The sequence below is a fragment of the Canis lupus genome, chromosome 7 (genome assembly GCF_011100685.1).
Source record: "Canis lupus familiaris isolate Mischka breed German Shepherd chromosome 7, alternate assembly UU_Cfam_GSD_1.0, whole genome shotgun sequence".
Lineage (NCBI taxonomy): Eukaryota > Metazoa > Chordata > Mammalia > Carnivora > Canidae > Canis > Canis lupus.
The window spans coordinates 7,816,837-7,842,566 of NC_049228.1; the positions used below are offsets into that span (position 1 = coordinate 7,816,837).

At 45.6% G+C, this 25,730-nt stretch overlaps 1 long non-coding RNA gene across 1 annotated transcript; it reads right to left on the reverse strand.

Moving 5' to 3' along the window:
• Positions 1 to 434: 434 nt before the first annotated feature.
• On the reverse strand, positions 435 to 24,953 carry LOC119872658. The gene is made up of 4 exons (XR_005361581.1): positions 24,738 to 24,953; positions 21,856 to 22,041; positions 2,000 to 2,042; positions 435 to 1,342 (listed from the first exon to the last, which is right to left on the reverse strand). It is a non-coding gene; the product is annotated as an uncharacterized LOC119872658 (long non-coding RNA).
• Positions 24,954 to 25,730: the final 777 nt, after the last annotated feature.

Sequence of the window (25,730 nt, forward strand, 5' to 3'; positions counted from 1 at the left end):
CTGGGCTCCACCCATCTCAGGGAAGCACATTCATGCACCTGTGGTTCCCTGGAGGGCAGCTGGGGGAAGCTGATCTAAGATGACATAAGCCTGGGTGACAAGAATGATTGGGGCCTCTCCCCACATGAATTTTCACTCTCCAGCGGGCTTCCCCAACCTTACGTTCGGGGTGGACATAGTAGGATTCCAAGAGGGCAGAAGCTTGCAAGTGCTTTAGAGCTCTAGGCTCAGCACGGACATGCACTCATTTGACCACACTTTGTTGGTTAAAGCGAGTCACAAGGCAGCCCAGACGCAAGGGCTGAAGAAATCAATTCTCCCTCTTGAGGGAAGAACCAACAAAGTCCCATTGCAACGCATTGAAGGATTACGCTCATTTTCACAGTCAATCCCCACCACGTAAGTCCAATTTTAAGATGAAGAAAGAAAATGGATGGAGTTTAAAGATTTATTTAAAATGTTATACAATTGCATTGTGGCGAGGGTTGCACAACTCTATAAATTTACTAAAAATCATTGAACTGTATACTTTCGATGGCTGGCTTTTATGGTATGTAAATTTTCCTCAGTAAAGCTGTTTAAAAAAAGCTGAAAAAAATTAAATCTGTTGAAGATCATTCAACTCATAATCCAAATCTGCATTTAAACTCAGGTATTCTAGTATGAAATTCAGCAGTCTTTCCAGTGAACTATATTTATCAGACATAAAGTATCTGATTTTCAGAATCAGAGGGTCTAAGGGTGAAAGAGATCTTCTACAGATTATTTTGTTCGTCCCTCTTTCTTCAAGCAGTCGAATGTGTAAGCCTTCTGGTGCAGGTGCAGACTTCTCTTCTTAGGCTGAAAAATAGAAACAGCACTACGAGAAACCTGAGCCAGGTGGAAAAAAACAGGTCTCGTCTTCTCAAATGCTTTTAGGATCCAGGATGATCGGTACTGATAAAGAACTCGGACCCATTGTTTTTGGAACCAGAAGCTGCAGATGGTTCTTTCCATTTTAGCTCCTCTCATCTTACACTGACCATATCCTTTTGCCAGAGTACCTAGTGGGCTTAGATTCTGGTATCAAGAGCAAGAGCATTTATCTTCTTATTTTATTACCCAGTGTCCAAATCGAAGTGTCCTCCTTGGAGCTGAAAGTGGTTGCAGTCAAATTAAAGCTCACCTAAGGAACTTCTTTTGGGATTGAAAACCTCCAACAGGAAGACACTGGGAATAACGACAGTTTGTAAATGGTGGGTTTGTATAATCGGGGTCGTTCTCTTGTGCGCATGAAGGGATCCATTAGAATAACAAACAAATGGGAAGTGCCATGGTTTCCTCTTCTAGGTTGGTCTTGTTTCTGGAGGGGAAAAAGTGAAATCCTGAGGAGATGCATCCCAGCTCACCATCAACAGCTTTGAAGAGCAAATTGAGTAGCTCTCATCAATCATGCACAGACGGCATCAAAAGCTGCCAGAGGAGAATCATTCACCCGATGTCAGGCCTAGTCAGGCAAATGTTATCAAACGCTCCTGCTCGATATCATAAAGCAGCATCACCCAGAGAAAAGTACATAAAGAAATCGGATCATGTGAAGAAGAGAGGCAAGTAAGGCAGAGAATAGGATGGAGTGGCAACGAGGGGAGGAGGGAAGAGAAAGAGAGGAAGCAAGAGGGAGAGGATGGGAAGCAGGAGGATAGATAAATAGACAGCAAGAGATAGCCAGCAAAAGCTGGAGCAGACAGCAAGCCCTGGGGAAACAGGAGAAAAACCAATCAATGGCTAAAGAGAGGCTAAACAGAAAGGAAAGCTTTATAGGGGCGAAGGCCATGCTGGCGGCCATCTGGCCTGAGGACTCGCAGGCCACAGAGACTTCAATTGGAAGTGAGAACAGTTCCCTTTCTGCATCTGGAGGAGCACCATCGAATCTCCGTAAAAGGCACTGAATGGAAAGCAAAGCAAAAATACACACTCCCTCCTCCTTCTTCTCCAGCTCCCCAGATTATCCCTCACCTACCATGAAGGGCTATTTGATCATCCTGGCCGGCTTTACTCAGGCTCTGAAAATCAGAGGGAACAGTCATTAGGAAGCCAGCCCGATGTCCACCTAAGCCTCCCACTGGAGTGATTTCATCTTTTATTACAACAAAGCTAAGGCAGTCATGTATCAGCTCAGGCTGTAAATCTGCCTTCTTCATAGATCAAGTTCGATTTTCCAACTAATTGGAGGGAAACAAATCCACTTCTGGGTCGAACCAAGCAAATTTCCCCTTTCTTGCGAAGCACCTGGCTCTGTCTTAATCAAGAGGTAAGGAGCCGGGTGCCTGTGTGTTCTAATGTGAAGCTTTGGGGAGCCCAGTGTCAGTGAGGTGTCGGCAGGTCTGAGAGAGGGGAGTCCGTGCAACATGGGAACAATATGAGGAGTGGGGAGATGGAGGGGCTTTCTCCAAAGCAAACTTTGCTCTTTATACCTTTTCACCACATAAAGAGATACTGGAAATAGCGATGCATTGAGAAACAGGGCCCTGAGACAGCCTGGCTCCTGGCACCCTACACACATTTGCTAAACTAAAGCAAAGATACTGGGAACCGTTTGAGAGTGGTTCCCAACACTTAACTGCAGGGCTTACATAGGAGCTGAGAGACTAAGTGATAAAATGTACGAGCCAGCCACTGACATGCATCATTACATATAATCCTCACAACGACCCTACGAGAGAAACATCTGTCTTATTACTATTCCCGTTTTACGGATGAGGAAACAGATGCCAGAGAGGTCAAATGATGGGCCCCAAGTCATAGAGTGAGAGCTCGGAGCTAAGCCTCACCCAGGGCTGGTCTTCCACAGCCACCATGGGTTGAGCAGCGTGATGGAAGGGCAGCGTGTCTCCTGTCCACCTGGAGCACTGCACGGGATGGAGAGGAAGGGGACAGGTCAGAGCCTCAGTCCAGTTGGGCAGGGGCAGGGCTCTGAGTAAGATGCTAATGATTCGTGTCATAAAGAAGATGCCAAATTTACCATATGAAATTTTTCTGAGCTTGGGGAAAATGGTGCAGCCATAAGCCAAGACAGAAGGCAGCATTATTATGGGCAGCAACAAGTTTAGGGAGCTCTCTAAACTCTTCTATTTCCCTTTATGAAAGCAAAAGACCAGAAAATTATCCATAATTACAGAGCCATCAGCAGCGAATTGCGACATCTCTTGCATGGGCCAAGGTGGCAAAGGACTCCTCAGCATTCATCAGTGTCCTAAATTCCTCCTCCCCGCCCCTGCTTGGCCTTGGCCACCCCGGCTCTAGGCAGCCCACCCCCCACAGCAGTGGGGGCTGGAGCACAGGCTGTGGGGGCAGACAGACCTGTGTTCAGATCTTGTCTCTTGATCCCTTACTACCTGAGTGACTTCAGACACTTGGCTCGGTGCCCGGGAGCCACTTGCCTCATCCGTAAAATGGGACACTACAAGTTGCCTTAGACCCAAGTGACGTTGGGATAAAACAAAAAGATGAATGATGAATGTATGAGGTCGAGAACAATATCTAGCATATAATAAGCACTCTTTCCCCAAAGCTATCATTATTGTATTTTTTTCCATCCCCTTCATCTTCCTTATTTGAAGCTAAAAGAGGAAGAGGCAAACCAAGTGCAATTGCTTACATAAAAGCCAGATAGAGCCTGGCTATTCCACCGGAGGCAATAATTACAAAGCTGCTTCGGAGCACAGAGAGTTCCAAGAACAGAATACACATTTGGAACGAGTTCATTAAAAAATTGCTTACTCATAAAAGCTGCTATCGTTAGAGCCTGACAAATGGAAGACACAGCGCCGATAAATAAGAGGCTGGCGGTAAACAAGCCGACTACACCAAGAGGTCGCTTGATTTCTCTCTTCCCATCCGTCAACCGTTTCCTAACCTTTTATGGGGTTATAATAACAAGTTCAGGTAGGTTTTATGTGCCTGTTTACTCTGAGTTTTCCCCCCAACTCCAAATAGAGGGAAGAAGTTTCCAGATGTCTCTGCCAGGACCCGGAATGGAAGGGGAATGAGGCGGCCCTGCTCCCAGGGCTCTGGCCCAGGGTGGGCTGCAGGCTCCCCCCACCCCTCGGCCCTTCTAGAGACCTGGAGCCCTGGGCACCCCCGCTCCAGCACCCCCTCAGCAGGCCACTCCAAGAAGAATTGTCTCCCCACCAGCCTGTACCCCACTGCCTTGCTCCAGCCCAAGCAGGTCACCCCCCGTGGTGCTGGAGGGAGTCCCAGCTGGGAAGTCAGGAGATCGGGGTGGTAGCGCAGCGCAGCCACTTGGGAGCCAGATATTGTCACCGAACTGCTGCGAGCTTCGGGTTTTGTGCTCTGTAAAATGGGGGTGACACCGACCCCCTCTCAGCATTTCTGGGAAGCTTAGAGAAGGTTACACCCGAGAACTTTTGCTTGGAGAGTCTGGCACGTGTGGCCACTGCTGCAGTCAGCCAATCACGGTGATTAAGCGCCCCCCAATCCAGGCTGTGTCCTGTGAACTTGAGGGGAAAGGGCAGTGGGAAGTGAGGGGAGGACCCCCAACTATCTGCCCTCAGAGATTTGAGTCACAAAGAGGTAGAGACCACTGAGACTTCAAATTGCTTTTGAAGAGTTTCTAAGTGCAAATACGACCAAAGGAAATGGGACAAAGAAAGCTGGGTCCTGTCACCCCTCCCCTGCACCACCCCCCAGCCTACTCCATCCCTGCCAGGCTGGACTACACCTTGTGCCCTTGCCCAAGAAGACCAGCAACATCAGAAAGGAAGCAGCACAGTGCTTTTAACAGGGCCTCGGGCCAAATAAACTTGCCAGCATTTACCAGAAACCATGGCAAATCGTAAATTCTTATGTAATGAAAGCCAGTAATTTCCACGCGCTCCTTTCTCACCCAAACCCCACCTCCCTGACTACTGTTTTTCTGGAGGTTAAAACAAAAAGGACGTGTCACTTAGTTACACAAATCAACAGCCAGTTCAAGCTTTGAAACCTTTATTTATTTTGTAAAAAGGGGACTAAATACTAAGTGATACCTTTCGGGAGCCAAATAGCTTCCAAAACAAAGTTTCCAGAATCCCAGGCTGGCTTTCCGTGTGTGGGTGCTTGGAGACAGGAAATGGCTGGCTTGGGTTCCAGTATGCAAAAGCTAGGCTTTGAGGATCCGCTGTATTATTCTAGAAATCTTTATCAAATCCCCGTTATGTGCAAAGCACTGTGCTAGGCCCTAGGGTATAAAGACACGTCCTACACGTGCTTATTTCTTGCTCAACAGAATCACCTGGGGTGGCAGGGATGGTATATAATGCAGAGGCCTGGGTCCCACCATTAGATAATCAAATTTAATTGAAATGGGATAAGGCCCAGACCTGTCATTTCTTTTTTTTTTTTTTTCCACAGGTGAATCTCATGCTCAGTCAGGGTGGACAATGAACGCACAACGAACAATGCAGGTGGGGTGGGTATAGGAGTCCGGGCTGGAAAGGAGCAGGGCCAGTCCTGGCAAGCTTGATTCATTCCCTCCACAAAGAGCTACAGACCAAGGACTGTGTTAGGTGCTGGGAATACAAACGAGCCTAAGACCTGGCTCCCGTTATCAAGAAGTGGGCAGAGTAATGAGACAAGTACAATTATTCCGTGTGTAGGTTCTGGGATGAACTTGAGCACACAGGCAGCTCCTGGCTCACTCTGACAAGCCAGAAAAGACTTCTCAGAAGAGAGGATGCCCAAACCACATCCTGACAGAAGAGAAAGAGCTAAGCAAACATAGGGACAGATAGAGCAAGCATTCTACCCTCCCAAAAGCCCAGAGGCTAGAGAGAGCTCCTTGAGTTCTGGGAAGTGCTGCAGGTGTACAGAGCCACCAAGCTGACAGTGGAGGGCCGGCTGCTCAGTGGGGCAGGATCAGAGCATGATGGGCTTCCTCCCATCCCAGGCCACTTGGCCACTTGGCCACTGCTCCTTTGTCTCAATCCTCAGCGGAAAGCTCGGGACCCGACACATGATCAACATGTAATAACTATTTTTTGGACAAATGAATAGAAGGCAGAAAACAGAGCTCTGGGGCAAAACACTTAAGAGCTGAAGAAGAGAACCTGCAAAGAGAAGGTGTAGTCAGAGGGACAGGAGAAAATGAGATTAGTGGAGATTAGTGGTCCAGAAACCCAGGGAGGACAGAACTTCCAGAAGCAGGGAGCCAGTGTCAAAGGCTGGAAAGAACCCAAGGGAACACAAACAAAAAGCCAGCTGTTGGGGAGCGACAAGGTGGTCATGGCAGTTGACCTGAGGGCCACTGCACCCTGGTGCTAAACAAGAAGCACGGTGGTGGCAAACTCAGGGCAGAGGGGATGGCTAAGGGAAGGAAGGGACTGTCCAAGCAGACTCATCTGTCACGAGGCTGACCCACAAAAGGGCACATGAGAGGTGAGAAGGTGGTGAGAGAGGTCAATGAGCCTAAAAGAGGGTTTGATTTTTTTTTTTCTTCTCGAGATGAGTTTTTGTAACATGTTCAACTGGAAGTTCCTGTAAAAAAAGGTCAGACACGTAGGACAATGTGCCAGAATGAAAAGAGCAGACCTGCCAGTACTGTATGACTCCAGGACCGTTCTGTAACCTCTCTGAGAGCCCCAGTTCTCAGCAATAAAACAAAGGACAATAACGCTCAAATTGAATGGATATTGTAATAAGTAACTCAAATATGCCTAGTGCATGATTGGCTCCTGTAGGTTTTTATGGTAGTTGTGGGTTTTTTTTTAAACTTTTGATTGAAAAAGGAGGCCAGGGATCCCTGGGTGGCGCAGCGGTTTGGCGCCTGTCTTTGGCCCAGGGCGCGATCCTGGAGACCCAGGATCGAATCCCACGTCGGGCTCCCGGTGCATGGAGCCTGCTTCTCCCTCTGCCTATGTCTCTGCCTCTCTCTCTCCCTCTCCGTGTGACTATCATAAATAAATAAAAATTTAAAAAAAAAAAAAAAAAAAAAAAAAAAAAAAAAAAAAAAGAAAAAGGAGGCCCACTTGAAAGTTGGTGGGGGATGGGGTGCCTGGGTGGCTCAGTAGGTTAAGCATCTGCCTTCAGCTCAGGTCATGATCCCAGGGTCCTGGGACTGAGCCCCACATGGTGTGGGGTGGGGGAGGAGTGGGAGGGGAGGTCCCTGCTCAGTGGGGAGTCTATTTCTCATTCTGCCCCTCCCCCTGCTCGTTTTCTCTCTCTCAAATAAATAAAATATTTTTTAAAAGTTGGTGGGGGAGAGACTTGTGTTCTCTCTCTTCTCTTAGGAATTCAGTCCATAAACATCGTACCTACAGTTCATTTTCTTCAATCAAGTAAGGACCCTGTTCCCTGCCTCATAAAGCTGGGGCTTTTAGATTTACTAAGAACATAACAGTAGAAGACACTTGCAAAAGTTGGAAGTGTCGCTGATGTGATATGATTACTATCCAGGCGATACAAAACAGAGAACCTTGAGAGGAGTGACCAATATTTCCTTAGAGTCAGGTTGAATCATGGGTTCATCCTTAAAAGCTATGAGACCTTTGGGAAGCTGAACAGAGTTTCTGCATCTTGATTTCTAAAAGTACCAAAAAATTTTTTAAGTGTATGAGGTTCTCTGAATATAGTGAATGTCAATAAATGTTACTCTCTTCTCTGATCTGGACATTTTAAAAACAGTATTATCTTCCATCTACATAGAGTAATAAGAGTGGGATTTGGCTTGGTTACAAAGGAAAGATAAGGTGCAGATTTAAGTATGTGCAATGATCATTAGAAAGCTAAGGAAGTAAAAGCAGGCTATTTTTAAACCAGGCTAGTCTGGGGAACCTTCGTGACAATTTTTTAGCTTTAATAACAGGCCACATATTTAACAGAAGTCTTGATTCAGTCAACTCTTGTGCCAAACTAGCACCTTGATCAGAAAATAAAGATCGGTCTCTCTTGGGGCACCTGAGTGGCTCATTTCCTTAAGCATCTGCCTTTAGCTCAGGTCATGATCCCCGGGGTCCTGGGATGGAGCCCTCAATGTTGCACTGTACTCCCTGCTCAGCGGGGCCTCTACTTCCCCCTCTCCTCTTACCCCTTCCCTTCCCCCTGCTCATTCTCTTCCTCTCTCAAATAAATAAATAAAACCTTTAAAAATAAATAAATAATAATTTTTAAAAATAAAAACCAAAAAAAAAAAAAGTTCAGGCCCTCGGACTCGATTCTAAGCTCCTTGAGGGGACAAAAACAGGCCTTACTTACAATTTCCCTCCAGCTCTAGGTTCAGTGCCCGCTGAATCCTTAGGAGGTACTCTACAGTGGAGCTGGGGAGACCAGGGCTCCAATCACTGTAGCATTCTACGAAGGTGCCGTGGACAAAGCAATGCACCCTGCTTAAGCAAGTGTCCTCATCTGTAAAATGGGGATGATTCAAGGCAAAAGTTGGAGGAAGGAACAGAGGGAGGGTCTGTAAGGAGCTGGGCTGGTGACCATCAGCACATCATGGGAGCTCTGCTTGTTGATAAGGCTAGAACCACCCAGCGTCCCATACAAGGGAGCCCAGTGAAATCAGGGTGCGGACAGAGGAAGTAGAAAATGAGCAGTCAGATCTTACAGCTAAAAAAAAGAGAGAGAGAAAAGAAAGTTCAAGTGAATTTTTTCTCTATTTCACTAAAATAATATGCTCCAAGCCTGAAACCTTTTTCCTCCTGTCTACTGCCCAAAACTCATTTCTCCAACAGAGATCTAAGCTACCATAAATCCCAGCAGGGGTCAAAATGGCTGACACAATTTTAACTACAAGAGAGCACAGCATAAATGGCATCATTATTATCCCCAAGGGCTGCTCTCTGCCTTTTCGAGGGGACAAAAGAAAAAGTCATATTTTTTAACAGGGAAATATACAGTATTTCAGAATTTTTGAGGGACAGATTCAAGAACTCAGAAGCTCAAAGGCTGTTAAAAGAAAATATGACCAGACTTAAAGGGAACAATCTTTCTGCTTTTTTAAAGACTCCTTACTGTTGTTCTACCCAAAAAACCTAGAGATACTGTTTTTAAATAAAGTCTAAATAATGTCCTATGATTGCATGGTCCTCTCTGTTCCTCTGTGCTTTATAACCAGATCTCTTCTAGTAGCAGGCACTCACTCCTTCACTGGGTCCACATGCTTTCTCCTGGGGAGCTTACCGTGCAGTGTGATTCGGGACACTAACTACCCAGAGCTACCTCAGGCTTCATGAGTTAAGGGCACAGTCACCAGACAAAGGCCACAAGTTCAGGGGTCCTCGGGAACCTGCACTTGTGAGCAGCTGGCCAAAACGCAGGGGTTCCCATAGCTCCCTCAGGCTCACTAATTCAGAATGATTCACAGAACTCAGGAAAGTGCCGTACTTACATGAGAGTTTTGTCATAAAGGATATAAATCCCCAGGCTGGCCAAACAAACATACATGGGACAAAACCAGGGAGGGTCCTGAATGTGACACTTTTGTGTCCTCTCCCAGTGGAATCAGGATGCACCACCCTCCTGGCACATGGATGCATTCACCAACCCAGAAGCTCAAGCAAGCTTCAGTGTCAGAGTTCTCATTGGGGTTTCATTATTCAGGCATCATTAATTGAATCATTGGCTACGTGGTTAAATTCTTTTCCCTCTATTCCCGTAGACTGGGCCACAGTCACATAGTTCAAAGCTCCAATACTCTAATCATATAATGAGTCTTTCCGGTATGGCCATCCCCCATGATGAAACTATCTAGGGGCTCATTATGAGTCATTTCATTATCATAAATTCAAATGAGGTCCCAAAGGCCCACCATGAATAACAAAGACATTCCCATCTTTTTGGAAATACCAACAGTTTAGAAGCTCTACCCCCACGAACCCAGGACAAAGACAAGAAAAATACTTTATTGTACAACACAAGGGAAGGTTCTAAAAAACTTAGAAGTTAGAAGGTTCTAACTTCTAAAAAAGTCACTACTAATGCTCTAGATCCAATGATTGTTTACCTGTTGACACTTTTAACAATTAAAAAGTTCCTTGCTGGCATTTCAATCTCAACTTCTGGCACCATCATGCCTGGCCAACCTCATTTCCAATATTCCCTATCACAAAGTCTGCACCCAACCCCTCCTGCTGTGCCTCAATTTCTCCCAGAGAAGTCATGGAATGTTGAGATAACCTCAGCAGCATGGATGAATGAGACCAGAAGAGGACCTGAGACAGAACCCACTCTGATATTTAAGAATAGGCAGAGGAAGAGCAGCCTATAGAAGAGCCTGAAGAGGTAGTGGGGGGGAATTTAGCTGCTGCACTGCTGCATGTGGTCCCAGAGACCCAGGAAACAAGCTTCAACACGCAGAGAAGGACCAACTACGTAGTGTCAGCTACGATGGGGAGGTCAGAAGAATAATGGCTAAACATTTCCAATAGATTCAGCAGTAAAAACAGTCATCGCTGACCTTGCTGAGAGCAATTTCAGTAGAGTAATAAGGGCAGAAGCCAGATTAAAGTGGGTAGAATAGAGAAGGGAGAGGAAAGAAGTAGAGCAGCAGATATATATGTCTCTTTAAACAGAAAGCAGTCCCTGCAAGGTGCCATGGGACCTGACAGGAGCTGGATCTTCAGGATGGAAGATGTAAATGTGTTCAGGTGTTGATAGGGAGAGGCCAAAACGGAAATGGATGGGGTGGACTGTAGAGGGAAGAGAGAGGGAGCATCTATCAAGCCAGGCTACCAAGACCTGGGAAGAAGAGCTCCAGAGGACAAGTGGAAGGATCTGCCCAGATGGGGATGCTCCTCTTCCATGACAGTGGGAGTCAAGGAGGGAGGCACGGAGGTAACTGTCACACTAATTTATAGGTTTGGGGACAGTTAAGTGGCAGAAAGGGAAGTGTTCCCATCATTGGCTTCTTCTACTTTCTCTGTGAAGTAGGAAGCAATGCCATATGTTTAACCTATGAAAGTCAAACATCTGAGCGAAGGAGGCACGAAAAAAGCTAGCGGAGGAACTAGACAGAGAACGGGCTAAGGTACCATGCAACCATCACAGGGCTCCAGTGTTGATCCAGGAGCATCCCAGACCTGCGAAGCTGCAGTGAAATTCATCCGTAGATATGGGTTTCTCTACAACAGGAAGCAAAACTGGTAACAAAGGCTGACAGTTCATCAGAGCCAGGGTTAGGGTTTCACCAACCGTGTAGAAAAGGAAGCCAATGGCACAACAAGATTGGCTGGACAGAGGCTGAAATAACATGAAGCTGGACAGGGGGTGAGGGAAAGGGCTTATAGTTATGAAGAAGGCAACTAAAGGGAGACCCAGGGCCTGAGAGTCCCCAGTTTGAGAGATACAGATAGTGTAGACTATGGAGTGAAAGCAGAAAGATCAAAGAGATTAGGATACGACTTAGAAGATGGCCAGGTCCAGGGTGGAGCCATGCATGTGTGGGGCTCAACCGGAGAAGAAGTGAAGGTCACGGTCCATGAGAAGCCCCAGAATGAGGAAGTCAGAGCGGTGCTGAGGCACCCTCATGACCCCTGAGCTAACCCAACATGAGGCAAGGGGTTCAGATGCAGGAAAAGACTGCGAGCCACATGCCACTACATTTAGTGAAAGGGAGGAGGATGAAGAGATTGTTACATGATGATCAAGAAATACAGCAGAGACATCACAAATGAGAGGTGTAAGGGCCAAATCAGACCAAGAGCCAGGCTCTCTCTGGCTGGTTGGGGTTTTTTTTTTTGCCTATTTGTTTTATGATAAATGACTTCCCCACCATTTAAATATCAGGAGAGTGCATCTAAAACTCTGTATTCTTTGGACGCCTGGTTGGCTCAGCAGTTAAGCATCTGCCTTTGGCTTAGGGCATGACCCCAAGGTCCCAGGATCAAGCCCTGCATGGAGCCCACTTCTCCCTCTGCCTCTCTGTGTGTGTGTGCCTCATGAATAAATAAATTAAACACACACACACACACACACTGGATTCTTTGGAAGGCTGCTCCTAAGAACTATCAACATCTAGCAATGTGGGGCTCATTTCCCTCCACCATGATCTCCAGAGCAGAGGAGGCAATTGTGACCTTTGAGACCTTTGAGACCAGTTGTGACCTTGCTGTCTCTGGTTCACCTGAGCCCCCTTCGGTGCTCACCCAGGGCCTGGCAGGCCCTTGCAGGCATTTCATTAGTGATCTCTAGGAGAGGGCAGGAAATGCCATTGAGCATGAGCCTTAAGTGGGCAGAAGGGTTTCCATGAGTCATTCTGGGGAGTCAGAGTAGGGAGCAGAGCCAATGCCAGCTGCTGACCCTGAGTAATGGGAGAGCACGCAGCTCCCCTTGAGAAGGGGAGAGGCGGGTTCAAACAAGAAGATGGAGGGAGTGGTCAGTGAGAAGTCAGAGATAATGACTGAATCTCTTGCTCATGGAAACTCCAGAGAACAGACATAAATTTTGTGGTAGGAGCAGGGCCAGGGAGAAGAAGCACAGGGCAATGGTAAAGGACAAGGGGAAGCAAGTGCCTGGAAGTCCCTTGGGCAAACGGATATTTGAGATGTGAGGCATCTCATGTTAAACCTCAAAATTTTCTGATTAATACTCTTGGGAGCAACTTGGTAGTCGGGGGGTGACGTCACCGAGCTGGACCCTGGGTTCCCGAGGCAGAGGGACTGCCAGGACAGCTCAGGAACCCCTAAGAAACACTCTGAGCCTGAATCACAGAAAGCAAAATTAGACTGAACTTCTCACCTTCTTTATCCTCCACTCGGGCCCACTGATCCCAGGATCTCGGTAGGAAGAGCCTCAGCCTGGCACCTGCCCGTTATCCAAGGTAAGAACCCTCCCGACATCCTTCCCAAACAACATCACCCTTAGTGACCGTGGGGGTGGCGCAGAGCCCCGACAACCAGGGCACGAAGGAAGCGGTGAGAGCACAAGCCAAACACGCGCTGTGTCTACTTCAAGATTTCACCAGAACTTGGCTAAAGGTCCCGGAAAAAGGCATGCAACTCTTCTCTTTCCTCATCCCTCACCACATGAGCTCCCGTCTCCATCCCAGTAACCTCCCAGGAATACATCTCAGCCAAAATCGTATGTCTTAAATGGACTTCACTGAGCAGGCCGAGAAACCTGCCCACCCTGTTAGAGGACCATGTCCGGGGAGGAATCATAGTCTGGTGTTTAGACACCCAACTCGTAAACCTCAGGCACACCAGCTCGTCAGCACGGCGAAGAAGGCCTACGTATGAAACCAGATTAGAGAAAGCATACGTGTTTCAACCTGCTTTTGCTCAAGGAGCCTGTCAATGGAAGAAAGCATGGTGGCTTACCCTCTGACAATAGGCAGGGGAGTCATCAAAAGCCTCCCTTCTCTTTGCAAAGCAGCAGAGCCTCTTCCCCTGCTGTTGGCTCATCTTACAAAGAGCTGCTCGCCCATCCCTTCCTGGACTCGGTCCAGCCCTCCTCCTGACAGGGCCTGGCAGGTGTCAGGACCCCATGGACCCAGGGGCCCTGGGAGCTTCCTGCAAACTCTGGTGCGGCACCGCGGGGCATTGGGGGACATGGCATGTAACTCAAGAACCAACCGCGGAGACAAGGCTGGTCCTTTATGTCCCTCGCTCTCCAACAGCGTAGAGCATCCCAGCCCCTCTCTAAGGCCTTGCTATTAAATCTTAAACAAACTCCGATTTGATCTTTGATCTTGGAATAGCTTTCCACTTGGATTTCTGGTGGTAGATTTCCTCTCCTTTTGCCTTCCTGCTGTTCTCTCCTCATCAGAAAGAAAGAAAAACAAAGAAAGAAAGAAAGAAAGAAAGAAAGAAAGAAAGAAAGAAGAAAGAAAGAAAAAGAAAAAGAAAAAGAAAAGAAAGAAAGAAAGAAACAGAAAGAAAGCAAGAAAGAGAAAGAAAGAAGAAAAGAAAGAAAGAAAGAAAAAAGAAAACGAAAAAGAAAGAAAGAAAAGAAGAAAAGAAAGAAAGAAGAAAGAAAAGAAGAAAGAAAGAAAGAAAGAAAGAAAGAAAAAGAAAGAAAAGAAGAAAAGAAAGAAAGAAAACAAGAAAGCAAGCAAGCAATAAAAGGAATTAGAGAAGAACTCACAGCTTCTCACCTGTCTCGCTTCAGTCTAAACAAGAAAATGTCTTATTAAAAATAAAAAAAAAAGTGGGGGTGGGCTGGCAGGAGAAAGGTGATATTTAATTTTTATTGGGGAGAACGAATCATTGCTGGAGAATGCCTGTGGCTAAATGAGACCATCCAAGCCGAGAGCAGAGCAGCGAACCGCGTGCACAAATATGAAGTAATATCTTTCTACTCGGAGGGAAACTGACACTCAATTTCAGAAGCTTCTGGCAGGCGGCTCTGAGTTGGAGAAATCACAGTCCCCTCCTTGGAACCATTTACACTGCTTCTACTCTCTGCAGTGAAAGCTTAAAAATGCAAATGAAATGGGGCCATTTAAAGAAAAATATCCCTGCTAAACTGTGCTCTGGGAAAAAAAAAAAAAAAAAGCCTATAGCTCAGAGGGCAATCTTAAAGTCAATGAAACTCGGCCGCGCTGGATGATGCTTCATTCTGATGGATTAATATGTGCTGTGCTTCCCTCCTATGAGTTTAGAAGTATTAAAGAAAAGGGTAAATCACCCTGTTTAGGAGATTAATTTCTTTTCTGAGGGAAAAAAAATGTCTGTTTTTGCTGTCACTTCTGGTCTGGTGAAAAGTAAAAACCAGAGCTTATTCTAAATGTTTGCTGCCGAACATTACCAAGGGTAGGGAGCTGGGGGGAGAAAATCCCAACCCTGAAGAGGTCAAGTCCTGCTCCATCTCTCCGGGGCAAAATCACGCTTTATATTATACAGGAAGCCATCGTCAATGTAGTTCTGGAGGGAAACTGATAATTGTGCCACATTTATGGGACACTACATGTCAGGGACAGAGCTTAGCACTTCCCATGACTTCTGACCTCTCCCCATGCTGGCACAGGCAGTAGGTCTTACCACTCTACCATTTCACAGGTGAGGGTAACAAAATTTAGGAGATCAACTTAAAAAAAAAAAAAAAAAAAAAAAGGAGATCAACTAACCTGCTCCAGGTTGCTGGAAAGTGGCTGAGCTCTGAGCTAGACCGAGTTTAAGTTCAGGCTGTCAGCGCTGGAGCCAAAAGCTACAATGCTGTGTGGCCAACATCCTCTCAAAGCCACTTCAATTTCATTTCAATTCTATTCAGGAAGCCTCACCACACCGTAACATTGACACCATTCAGTAAATTATATCTCGCTCTGAAATGTCTTTCTTTGAAAGACTGCACTTTGAAACACAAGGTCCGTCAGGATTTGATGAGCAGGGGCTATCAACCTAGATCTGAGGGACCAGGTGGGAATGGGCCAGCCAACCAAAGGATATGTAGCACTTCCTGCCCTTCGTGTGCTTAGGATCATCTCTATTAAAGCCATTTTATTCAAAAGAAAAACCTAACATTGATTTGGAGCCGACATTCTTCTTAAGGCAACTCGACTACATTTGCCCACTTTATGGCAAGATCTAGAGCCAGGCTGCCAACATCACCACCTTCTCTAGTTCTCAGGTAAAAAGTGCAATCTGAATCTGACAAGTACTGCTGACCCTTGAACAACATGGGGTTAGGGGCACTTTGCCCCCCCACCCCTCAACACAATCGAAAATCTGCATAGAACTTCTGATCCCCCCAAAAGCATTGCTTAACAGCCTACTGTTGACCAGATACCTTACCAATAACAAAAAATAATTGGTTAACACAGATTTTGCATGTTACCGGTATTATATGCTGTCATGGTATCATAATAAGTAGGCTAGAGAAAAGATTAATGTTATTAAGAAAATCAAAGGAAAGAAAAGACATTTAGAGTACTTTACTATAAAAAAATATATTACAGGGGGGAAAAAATAGCGACGGTTTGTAAATTAAGGACTATCATTAAAAAAGCAAGTTGGCATTATCTTGAACATTTAGCAATGTGTATCCTACAACACAAATTTCTACCCCCAGGTACATTCGCTAGAGAAATTCTCTGTACCTGAGGACCAGAGGTCATGCCCCATGAATGTTCCTCAGCTGCAGCGTCTGTACAAACCAAAAGCTGGAAACCATCCAAACGTCCCAACAGTAGAAACAATAAATAAATTGTGGCATATATACACGAGGGAACACTTCTGATCTATTGAAAATGAATTAATTACACTTTCAATGCATGTATCAATGCCAATGAATCTTGTAAACCTAATGAGCTAAAGAGAGAAGTAACAAATGAAAACATATTATATGATATACAGGCCTTTCACAAACAGGCAAACCGAACTATGTTGTTTAGGGATGCATGATAGATCATAAGGCTATTTCTGAAAAGGCAAGGAAGCGGTCATCACTGAAAATCCGGAGACGGGTCATTTCAGGGAGGAAGGAAGGGATCTTGATGGGAAAAGGTGCAAGGCAGGAGTGAGGAGCTTCTAACGTAATGGCCATGTTTCAATATTAGACCCAGATGGGGGCTAAATGGGTATGTATTTTTTAATATTCATTAGACCATATATATCGCAACCCGTATTGTCATGAAACATGGTCTTATGTTTGTATGATATATGGTATATGAATACACTCTTGCGTAGATGATACGCTATCAAGAAAGGATGCTGCCTGCTCAGTCCGTAGCATGGAGGAAGCCTCCGTTTTCATGCAATTATAGAAGTTTTGAAGTCACTGACACAGTCTCCTCTAATCCTTGAAATTCCCCTCCAGACGTGCCACCATAAGGCTGTCCAGCTCCTGCTTGGATACCTATAGTTATGGGAAACTCAGGACCTCTATGGCAGCTCATTTCTTCTGTGGGTTTTTTTTTTTTTAAGTTTGATTCTGGAGGCAATGGAAGTCCCGGATTTATTAATTTTTTTAGCTGCAGTAGGACGTCAATGGTATAAAATATCGCCCTCTTCACGGTTTTTAAGTGGACCGTCCTGTGGCAACTAAGTACATTACAGTGTTCTGCAACCATCACCACCACCCATCTCCAGAACTTTTTCATCTTTCCAAACTGAAATTCTGTCCCCGCTAAATGACAACTCCTTATTTCTTGGCAACCACCATTGTACTGTCCGTCTCTATGAAATTTGACAGCTCTAGGAACCTCACATAGGTGGAATCCTACAGTACTGATCCGTTCATGACCGGCTTATTTCCCTAAGCCTGATGTCCTCAAGGTTCATCCATGTTATAGCATGTGTCAGAATCTCTTCCTTTTTAAGGCTAATTTTCCAGTGTATGTATATATCCATTTTGTTTGTCAATTCATCCATCTGTAGACGGACACTTGAGTCGCCTCTACCTACTAGCCATGTGACTATTGATCACGAGTGTAAGCCCCATTTCTTCTTGACTATTACTGAGTTTTTCCTTATACTCAACTAAAAACCTGTCTCCTTGTAACTTCTGCCTGTTGTCTTCACTGTATTGCCTTAAGTTCTTGCAAGGCAAATCCTCCGCCTTTTCCTCACAAGGACACCTCAAGTATTAGAAGACGACCTTGACATTTTAGTACCTCTACTTTAGTCCAGATATTACAAGGTCTTTGTTATTTCAATCATTCCTCATATGATGTATTCTCCAGTCTTCCATCAACCAACAGGCTTCTTTAGATACAGTTCAGATTTCATTAACTTTTATGAAAACCACATCCTGCTACATTTTCATCTTCTGCTTATCGTCCAATAGAAAGTTCTTCCCCTGGAAAGCCCTCTTTCTTTCAGTATTAACATCTGCAAAACCAGGTCTCCTGATTTCAATGCCTGTGTGATTGATTTTTTGAGTTTCAATGCAACAGATTAACATTTTAGATGTGTTTAAATCTTCATCTTCTTGAATTTGGTCCAGACTTCCAGTCTACTGAGATCACTTTTAACGTTATTCCATATGACCTCTTTGTCATACAAAGAAATTGAAAATCCTATTTGTTACTGTGTCCCTTCGGAGTATTGATGCAGTAGTGATAGAACACAACATGGTTAAGGTGAAGGTAAATTTCACTGACCTCTCCTTCCAGATTATCATTTATTAACATTCTTTAACTGCATTAATTCAAGAACAGGAAGCCCACTGAACTACAACATCGCTTAATACACCTATGGAGTTTTATCCACTAAGATATCACAAAAGACTTTGTCGAACATGTTGCAGAAATCAAGACATGCTAGGTTTGTGGACCTTCCCAGATTTGCCAATGTGGTTGATCCATAATAGGTCCATTTATGGCAGCAGTATCCATGCTGGCTGCCAGACATCACTTCAATCTTTTCTAAGCATGCCTAAAGCATGAGTCTCACATACTGCTGAAGAGTTTTATCAGATCTGATGTCAAGTTTTCTTGGAGTTGGCTTCTAAAACTTCCTTTTTGCTCTCTCTGAAAATTAGAAGACTATTTTCCTATTTCCTGTATTCTGGAAAACTTTCCATTCTTCATGATTGCTGAAAATAAGAGTTTTGTGATTTTCATCTGCCAGTGTATTGAATACATGGGGATGTAAGCTCCTGGACTTGGACACCGTGAACTGATCAAAATGACTGCATATTAATATCTCTTACCCACTCCTAATGCACATATTCCAACTTTTCTCATTTGACTTCTCTCTTCCTGATGAAGAGTGAATTTAAACCCCCATTGATCTTCATCTTCTCTAGTTTATCCATTACCTTCACAATTTCCTCAAAGCAACTGGCTTCATCTGTTCTTGGTCATTTTAATTTTCACTGTTCTTCTTGCACTATTAAGCCCTTCCGTTGGTTGGGAAAACAAGACTTGCAGTCCCCACAAATAGACAAGGAGGAAAAAATAGATATCCAGGTACCAAGATGCACAGGCTTTGATTGGTTCTCTCACTGTATGGTGGAGAAGGTCTCTTCACACCAGCTGTGCAACTACTATTAAATTGGCATAAGAGGACAACAGAAAAAAAAACTGGATTATTTCAAAGACATGTAAATCAGACCCACTCACTGCCAGCTTATTAACCTGGGGAATATCAGGCCTCGATGTTTTTATAATTCAAATGATGAGCTGGACTCCATCTCCTAAACATGGGCACAATTGCCCCCTCTGGACGGGGAGGAAATTCTCAGCTGTGTGAAAACTACACCAAAACATGTGGTGCGGAGGAAGCATGTAGAATGCTTAGCATCCATCATTTCAGAACAGTAAACTCAATTGCGTCCTCAGTCACTGTGACATTCTAGAACAGCCATATGCATTTCCAAGTGCCCCTGGTTGAGACCCACTGACAGAGGATCTTTAAAGTCCCTTTTAGCTTTGAATTTCTGGGTCTATAATTCTTTGCAGGACAGAAGCTTTGAAGTTTTAAATCATTAATAACTCTATGTTAAGTTTTAGTCAATAACATATTACATTATTGAAAGTCATTTTCGGATGAATAGAAGTCTGCTTTTTTTTTCGGCAGGCACACAAAATTTTTCTCCATTTTTTTAAAATTAGCAGGAGTAACTAATTACAAATCTAGACATTCAGAAAAACTAGTACACAATTAATCACTTCAGCCAATCGGGCTGAAAAACACTAGATGAATAAAAATGTTGACAAATTCTTATCACAGTTCACAATATAGGAAAGCACGTTGCTAAATCTATATGTCCTTTCCCTTTGTTTTAAAGGAGTGGAAGCTAAACGAGTCTCTTATTCTCAACTGTACCTGGAAATTCTCCTGCAGATCAAAGGAATTTCCCCAAATCCAGGAGAATTATCATCCTGCTCAGAACTGTATATTTGCCTTGTCTCTGAGCAAATAATTTGGTTCATTAACACTCCGCCTTCCAAAGAGGCTTATTCTTTATCCTTCCCCTTCCCAGTACCTTCCTGTCCCCACCTCCCTCACACACACACCCAGTCCCTTCCTCACCCCCATCACCACCACCACTGGCATGGCGTACACCACCACCCAAGGAGAGCAGAGGCCATGGCCGACTGGCTTCCCCTCTGCAGAAATTGGCACAACTACTCCTAGTGCAATGCAGGGTGTCTGCAGCCAAACAAGCGCAGAGAGAAGTGTTTTCCCTCACAGCAGAAGGCTAACCCTCCTACAAAGATACCTGGCCCCTTCCAAGTCTTCGGAGGTAGCCCAGACAGAGAGACAGGGTTGTGAAACTGAGGACGCCTCTTTTCTTTGCTTTTTCCCCCCCCTTTTCTTGGTAAGAGAGTAAAAATGGGGACCAAGTGATTTTAAAACAATGCATTCTCTCTGGCTTCCTTTCCCTTCCCATCAGCTCAAGGATCTAGCATCAGCAAAACATGTCATGTCATGTCCTGGTCTGGAGACAAAGAGAGGAGAGAATTCAAGCACTTTGCAATGGGTGAGGCTTTGAGGCTCTTCATTTTTCCCATTGCTCTTTTCTTCCTGGTTTGGGGGCAGGGAGAAAGAGTGCAAAAGCTTCAGGGGCTGCACAGATAAGAGATGGGACAAGGGAAGTATGTCCCTAGCTACTCAGAAGACATTGGAAGTTGGGCCCAAACCTCAAATTCATTTTTAGTTTTGTGCTGATTATTCAGCAGAGACAGCCAGCCAGGGGCAGCTCTTCTCCCAGCAGATGGATTCAGATCACCAGCCTGGATGGGCACCAGACTTTGGACAAAGGCTGTGGAATCCCTATGGCTTCTGCCACATAAAGAAGAAATATGATTCGTTATACTTCCTTGATGACAAAGCCAGTGAAGACGGGCTTACACTGTAGCTGTTGGGATCTAGGTTAGATAAGGAAGTCACTGGCAAGGAGCCCTGAAGCAAAGGAATGTTATGAAGACTTCCAGCCAGAGCTCTTAACATCTGAAGAGCTTCTCATCTCTCTCCTAGGTCTGGTGTGGTCTCTCCAAGAGGTGGTCATTGGTAATAGCTTCGTTTGTCTTTCCTTCCTTTCTCCATTTCTCCCTTTAGCAAACTCACCTTCAACATCTATCATGTCCCTGTGCTTGGAACTCGCAAGAGGGAAAGCGAAACCTTCTCATTTTGCTCCTAATCCAGGTAATTGAGATTTGTGGTCTGCACCCATCTAGTAGCTATGGGGATGGACCAAAAGTGGTGGGTTTCAAGACCTGTTAAGGGTCTTGAACCTGATGGGATTTGCAGACGAAGAGGTTGTGGAGAGTAAAGGATAGAAAAGAATCAAAGGTGACTCCTAAATTGCTGGCATGAGTAACTGGGTGAAAGTTGATACCATTTACAAAAACAAAACAAAACAAAACAAAACAGCGGGGGACTATTTAGGGAGGGGGACACAGGTTTGAGGGACAAGGTTGGGGGAAATCTGATTAATCCAATTTTAGACAGTGGAGTTTGAATTGCATGAGAGATATCCAAGTGGGGATGTTCAACAGAAAGTTGGGCAAATGGGCCTTAGACTTAGAACAAAGACTGAATTTCAGAGGCACGCACTCAGGGAATTTGTTAAGTGGGAAGAAAGGAAGTGTTGGTGAAGATCCGTATATCTTTCCAGCCCCCAAAGAGATAAGAAGCGCCACATGAATATCCCCTGGTGCTTTGGGAATTGATCACCGGCCTAGATTTCAAAGAAAGATGCTTAATTAATGAACACTCCATGAAATCACAAAAGGCAGCCTTGGTTGGGCCCAGGGGATCAGCACCTTTCAGCAACAGGCAAACGAACGGCCTTGAGCAGAGGCAGCCGCACAAAGCCTCTCTTTCCATTTTACCAGGCCAAGCCAGTGATGGCGGGAACTTGCAAGCGTCATAAGAGCATATGGTAAAGAAGGCTTTACAAGCAACATCCCCTGGGCTCCACTTAATGGCACCACCAAAACCAGCTTCCCCAGAATGATTTCACAAGGTAGGGAGTTAGCATCAGAGTCAATACTTTTTAAATTGATTTGTTGAAGGGAAGTTGACCTGGCTCCATCCCAAGAGCTTTGATATCTCCCCGTCTCTCTTGGCCTTGCCTCCACTCGCACAGCAGCACCACCAGAAGCAAAGAGGTTCTTCCCACGTCCAGCACGGAGTTCCCCACAGCATGTTTCCTACAGGTAGAGAACTTTGGTGGGTGCTGTTGGAAAAAACGCCATTAGTAAAGGAGGTGGAATGAAATGGCAGGGGCAGAGCTGAGCAAGAGGAAGAAAGAAGGGTGGGGTGTTCCCCACCACCACCACCACCCCCCCCACCACATGGCAGTGTTAGGGTGTGGCTGAGGCTGCCCGCCAAGCTGTAAACCTACTTCAGTTCCAGCTGCTTAGATGTCACACCAAGTCCCCCCTCCCCTTGGGGGCTAAATGTGTTTATTCTTGGCTGAGGAAGATTTCAGTTTTTCAAAAAGGAGAGAGGAAATGAGAAATCAGAAGAAAATCCTTAAGATCTTGTTATTAAATGGCACTTAAATTTTTCTGTCAATATAAAAAGCACCAGAAACAGAGATGTTCCCGCAACATCCGACGGCAAAAATAGGCTTCTAGGTTACCAGGAAGTTTTTCTACAGAAGAGGCCATTAAAACATTAACTAATAAAAGAAAAATAGCAAATCTCTTTGCAGGATTTCATTCAAGACCTATCTCTTCCCAACTTCTGGCCAAATTAAAATACATGTATATAAAATCTTCAAAAAAAAAAAATTACACCAGAAAGGAGCCCCCTGGCCTGACTGGTGACAGGGGCATGGTAAGAGTCCCATCATTTTTCTTCTCTTTCTTTTCATTTTGCATTTTTAATAAAGTTTTTACTTTTCATTTAAAAATAAGGTTTGTTTGGGTTTTTTAAAGATTTTATTTATTTATTTATTTATTTATTTATTTATTTATGAGAATCACAGAAAGAGAGAGAGAGAGAATGGCAGAGACAACAGGCAGAGGGAGAAGCAGGCTCATGCAGGGAGCCCAATGTGGGACTCGATCCTAGGACCCCAGGATCACGACCTGAGCCAAAGGCAGACGCTCAACCACTGAGCCACCCAGGTGCCTTAAAAATAGTTTTAGATTGACTTTTCCTTTCTTTTCAATTTCCTACAATACTGTATCATCAAGTCCTGACTTTGAAAAACGCAGGAGTTGAGGGGGGAAAAGTTGAGGGCTGACATGAGAAACCAGCCGTCAGCCTCCCAAGGGTATCAGTGGCCTCCGCGACAGCATTGTTGGTAGGGCCAGAGGAAGCCAAACTCTGGATATTTGCACAAATCAGAAGTGCCATAAAAATATCCCTCATTTTTAGCACTCCACAATTGAGAGAAAGAGCTTCCACGTGCTTTAGTTCATTCTGCCAGCCATGTGACGGTGACCATGCTGTGTTACACACAGGCCCAGAGAGGCAGAGAGACCCAAGGGAATGACTCTCAAAAGGCTGGAGCTATGACTGAAATAGAGGTGTTCTAAATCCAAGCCCATTTGTCATACCCCCGGTACTGAAGAGGGATTAGGGGTCCTGCTCAACAGGGCAAAAGACAGATATTAAGAAGCAGAAATGCCTGTTACAGTCATGCTAAGCCAGCATCTGCAATGAGCACTTCCAAACTGGCCACATGAATCCTTCTTCAAAATGCTGTGCCTCCAGCATGACCCGACACACAGTGTGCAGGCCAAGTGGTAGCCCTCTCCTGCCTCCTCAGCTAAGCCTGAAAACAAGCCTTGCGGTTTCCCATGGCTGGTTCCCCATCCTGGGGATGACTAATGCACTGCGGCAAGAAAGAGCTATGGCCCACACCTCCAACCCCAGGCGACCAGGCCCACGTACTTCAGCAAAAGAGGTGATGTATCTCCCGTTGGGTCCTCACATCACCTAGCTCTCCAGGCCACAGAACGCTGATACAGAGCAGTGCTTCTCAAGCTTGACAAATCACCTGGGGATCTTGTTAATCTGGGGACGCAGATTCTGCTTCAGTAGGTCTCAAGAGGGGGCCTGAAATGTTGCCTTTCTAACGAGCTCCCTGGTGCTCACTCACTGCTGGCCCCAGGACCTTTGAGTAGCAAGGAAGGGCTGGAGACTGTCAGAGCTAAAACAGTTAATAAAGATGATTCTTCGCAGTTCTTTTCACACTGGGTTCCTGGGAAGCTGGGATAAGGTATTTCACAGGATAATTTCAAAAGCCGAGAGGAAACCAAGAACCCCTCCGCACCCCTGCTTCAACCAGAATGGCCCTGCTCTTCCATTCCGGAAATTGAAATGCTTCATTATATCTCATTTGATAAAAGAGTTCCTTCGTTTTATAAAAGTTTGAAAGCAGGCAGCCCGGGTGGCTCGGGGGTTTAAGCGCCTGCCTTCGGCCCAGGGCGTGATCCTGGGGACCCGGGATCGAGTCCCACGTCGGGCTCCCTGCGTGGAGCCTGCTTCTCCCTCTGCCTGTGTCTCTGCCTCTCTTTCTCTCTGTGTCTCTCGTGAATAAATAAATAAAATCTTTTTGAAAATAAAAGAATAAAAATTTGAAAGCTACTGCGTTAGTACAACTGCCTCAACTTACAGAAAAGGAAGCTGAGAGTGGGTGAGTCATACAAGATGACACAGCTAGTTGGTGGCCAAGCCAAATCGGAGCCTTGGCCTCTTCTTCTCCACCCTAATGTCGCTCTCTTTGGGCATTCAAAAATGCCATGATTCAGTGGTTTCTCTTTCTTTTGGGTTTACCAAAGTAAACCCACCAGAATCCCACAATGCCCAGGAAAGTGGATGTCCTGCCTCTCCCTACCAACGGTTGGCTGTTCAGAGTTGCCCTGCCATCTACACCTGACAAGTCAGGGCAGCCAGTGGAGGAGGGAAGAAGCTTACCTGAGCAAGGTAAAAGTCAGGAGCGTTCCCAGAGGCAAGAGGAGGGTTAGCCATGGAATCGTTCCACAGATGGGCAGGCATGTGCTTGCAAGACCTCAGAATTCCTTGTCTCCTAGGAGGGGCCCTGACTGACTCACCAGGGCACTTACAGACAGCTTACTTCAAGCTGATTTGCAGCAGGCATGCTAGGGCAGCTGCAGGGCCCCAGCCAAAGAAGAAGGCTTGTCACAGGCAGGAGCTGGGGGAGGTGTGTGGGGGCGGGGTGGGGACACCCGTCTCCAGTGAAGAGCATGTCTAGTACAAAGCCTGTGACCATGAAAGTTCAGACTCCCTGAGGCCAGTAAGGCTGGGGCCGGTGGGTGATACAAGAAGGCCAGAAGCCCTGGTCCCTGGCTCCAGGAACCCCACAATCTGGAGGGGTTGTGGGGCGGTAAATGGTATATGCGAAACAATTAGAGAACAATACAAAACAGCATGTAATTAAAAGCTAGACTGAAGGATTCAGAAGGTAACAGCCAAAGCAGGTCAGTGCAAGAGATCACCACCGCAGGCGGGAGCATCTGGGGGGGAGAAAAATGTGGTAAAGACCACACAGCAGCACAGAGGATGGGTAGAGCAAGACCAGGGGGGAGAACGAAGTCATCAGTGGTGATCCATGTGGTCAGAAGAATCAGTGGCTGCTATAAACAGCACGTGGAAGGGTGCAAGGTGCATTAAGATCTTCAGGGCAGCAAGGGAGGGCGTGGCTGACTTGAAACCAGACTCCTCTTAGCAGAACCACCACTGATCCAACCCAGGCCAGCCCGATTTCAATCTTGCCTCCACCTTTCCAACAGAACTTTTCTCATTTCTGAAGCTCTAGGGCAACTCCGAGAGCTCTGCCGGGATATAGGCAACGGAAGAAACTCTGCAATGCCACCTCAGGGTGGTCCTGAGCCGAGGTCAAGATCTCACATCCAGAAAAAAAAAATCAATATCTGTGCCTTATTTCTG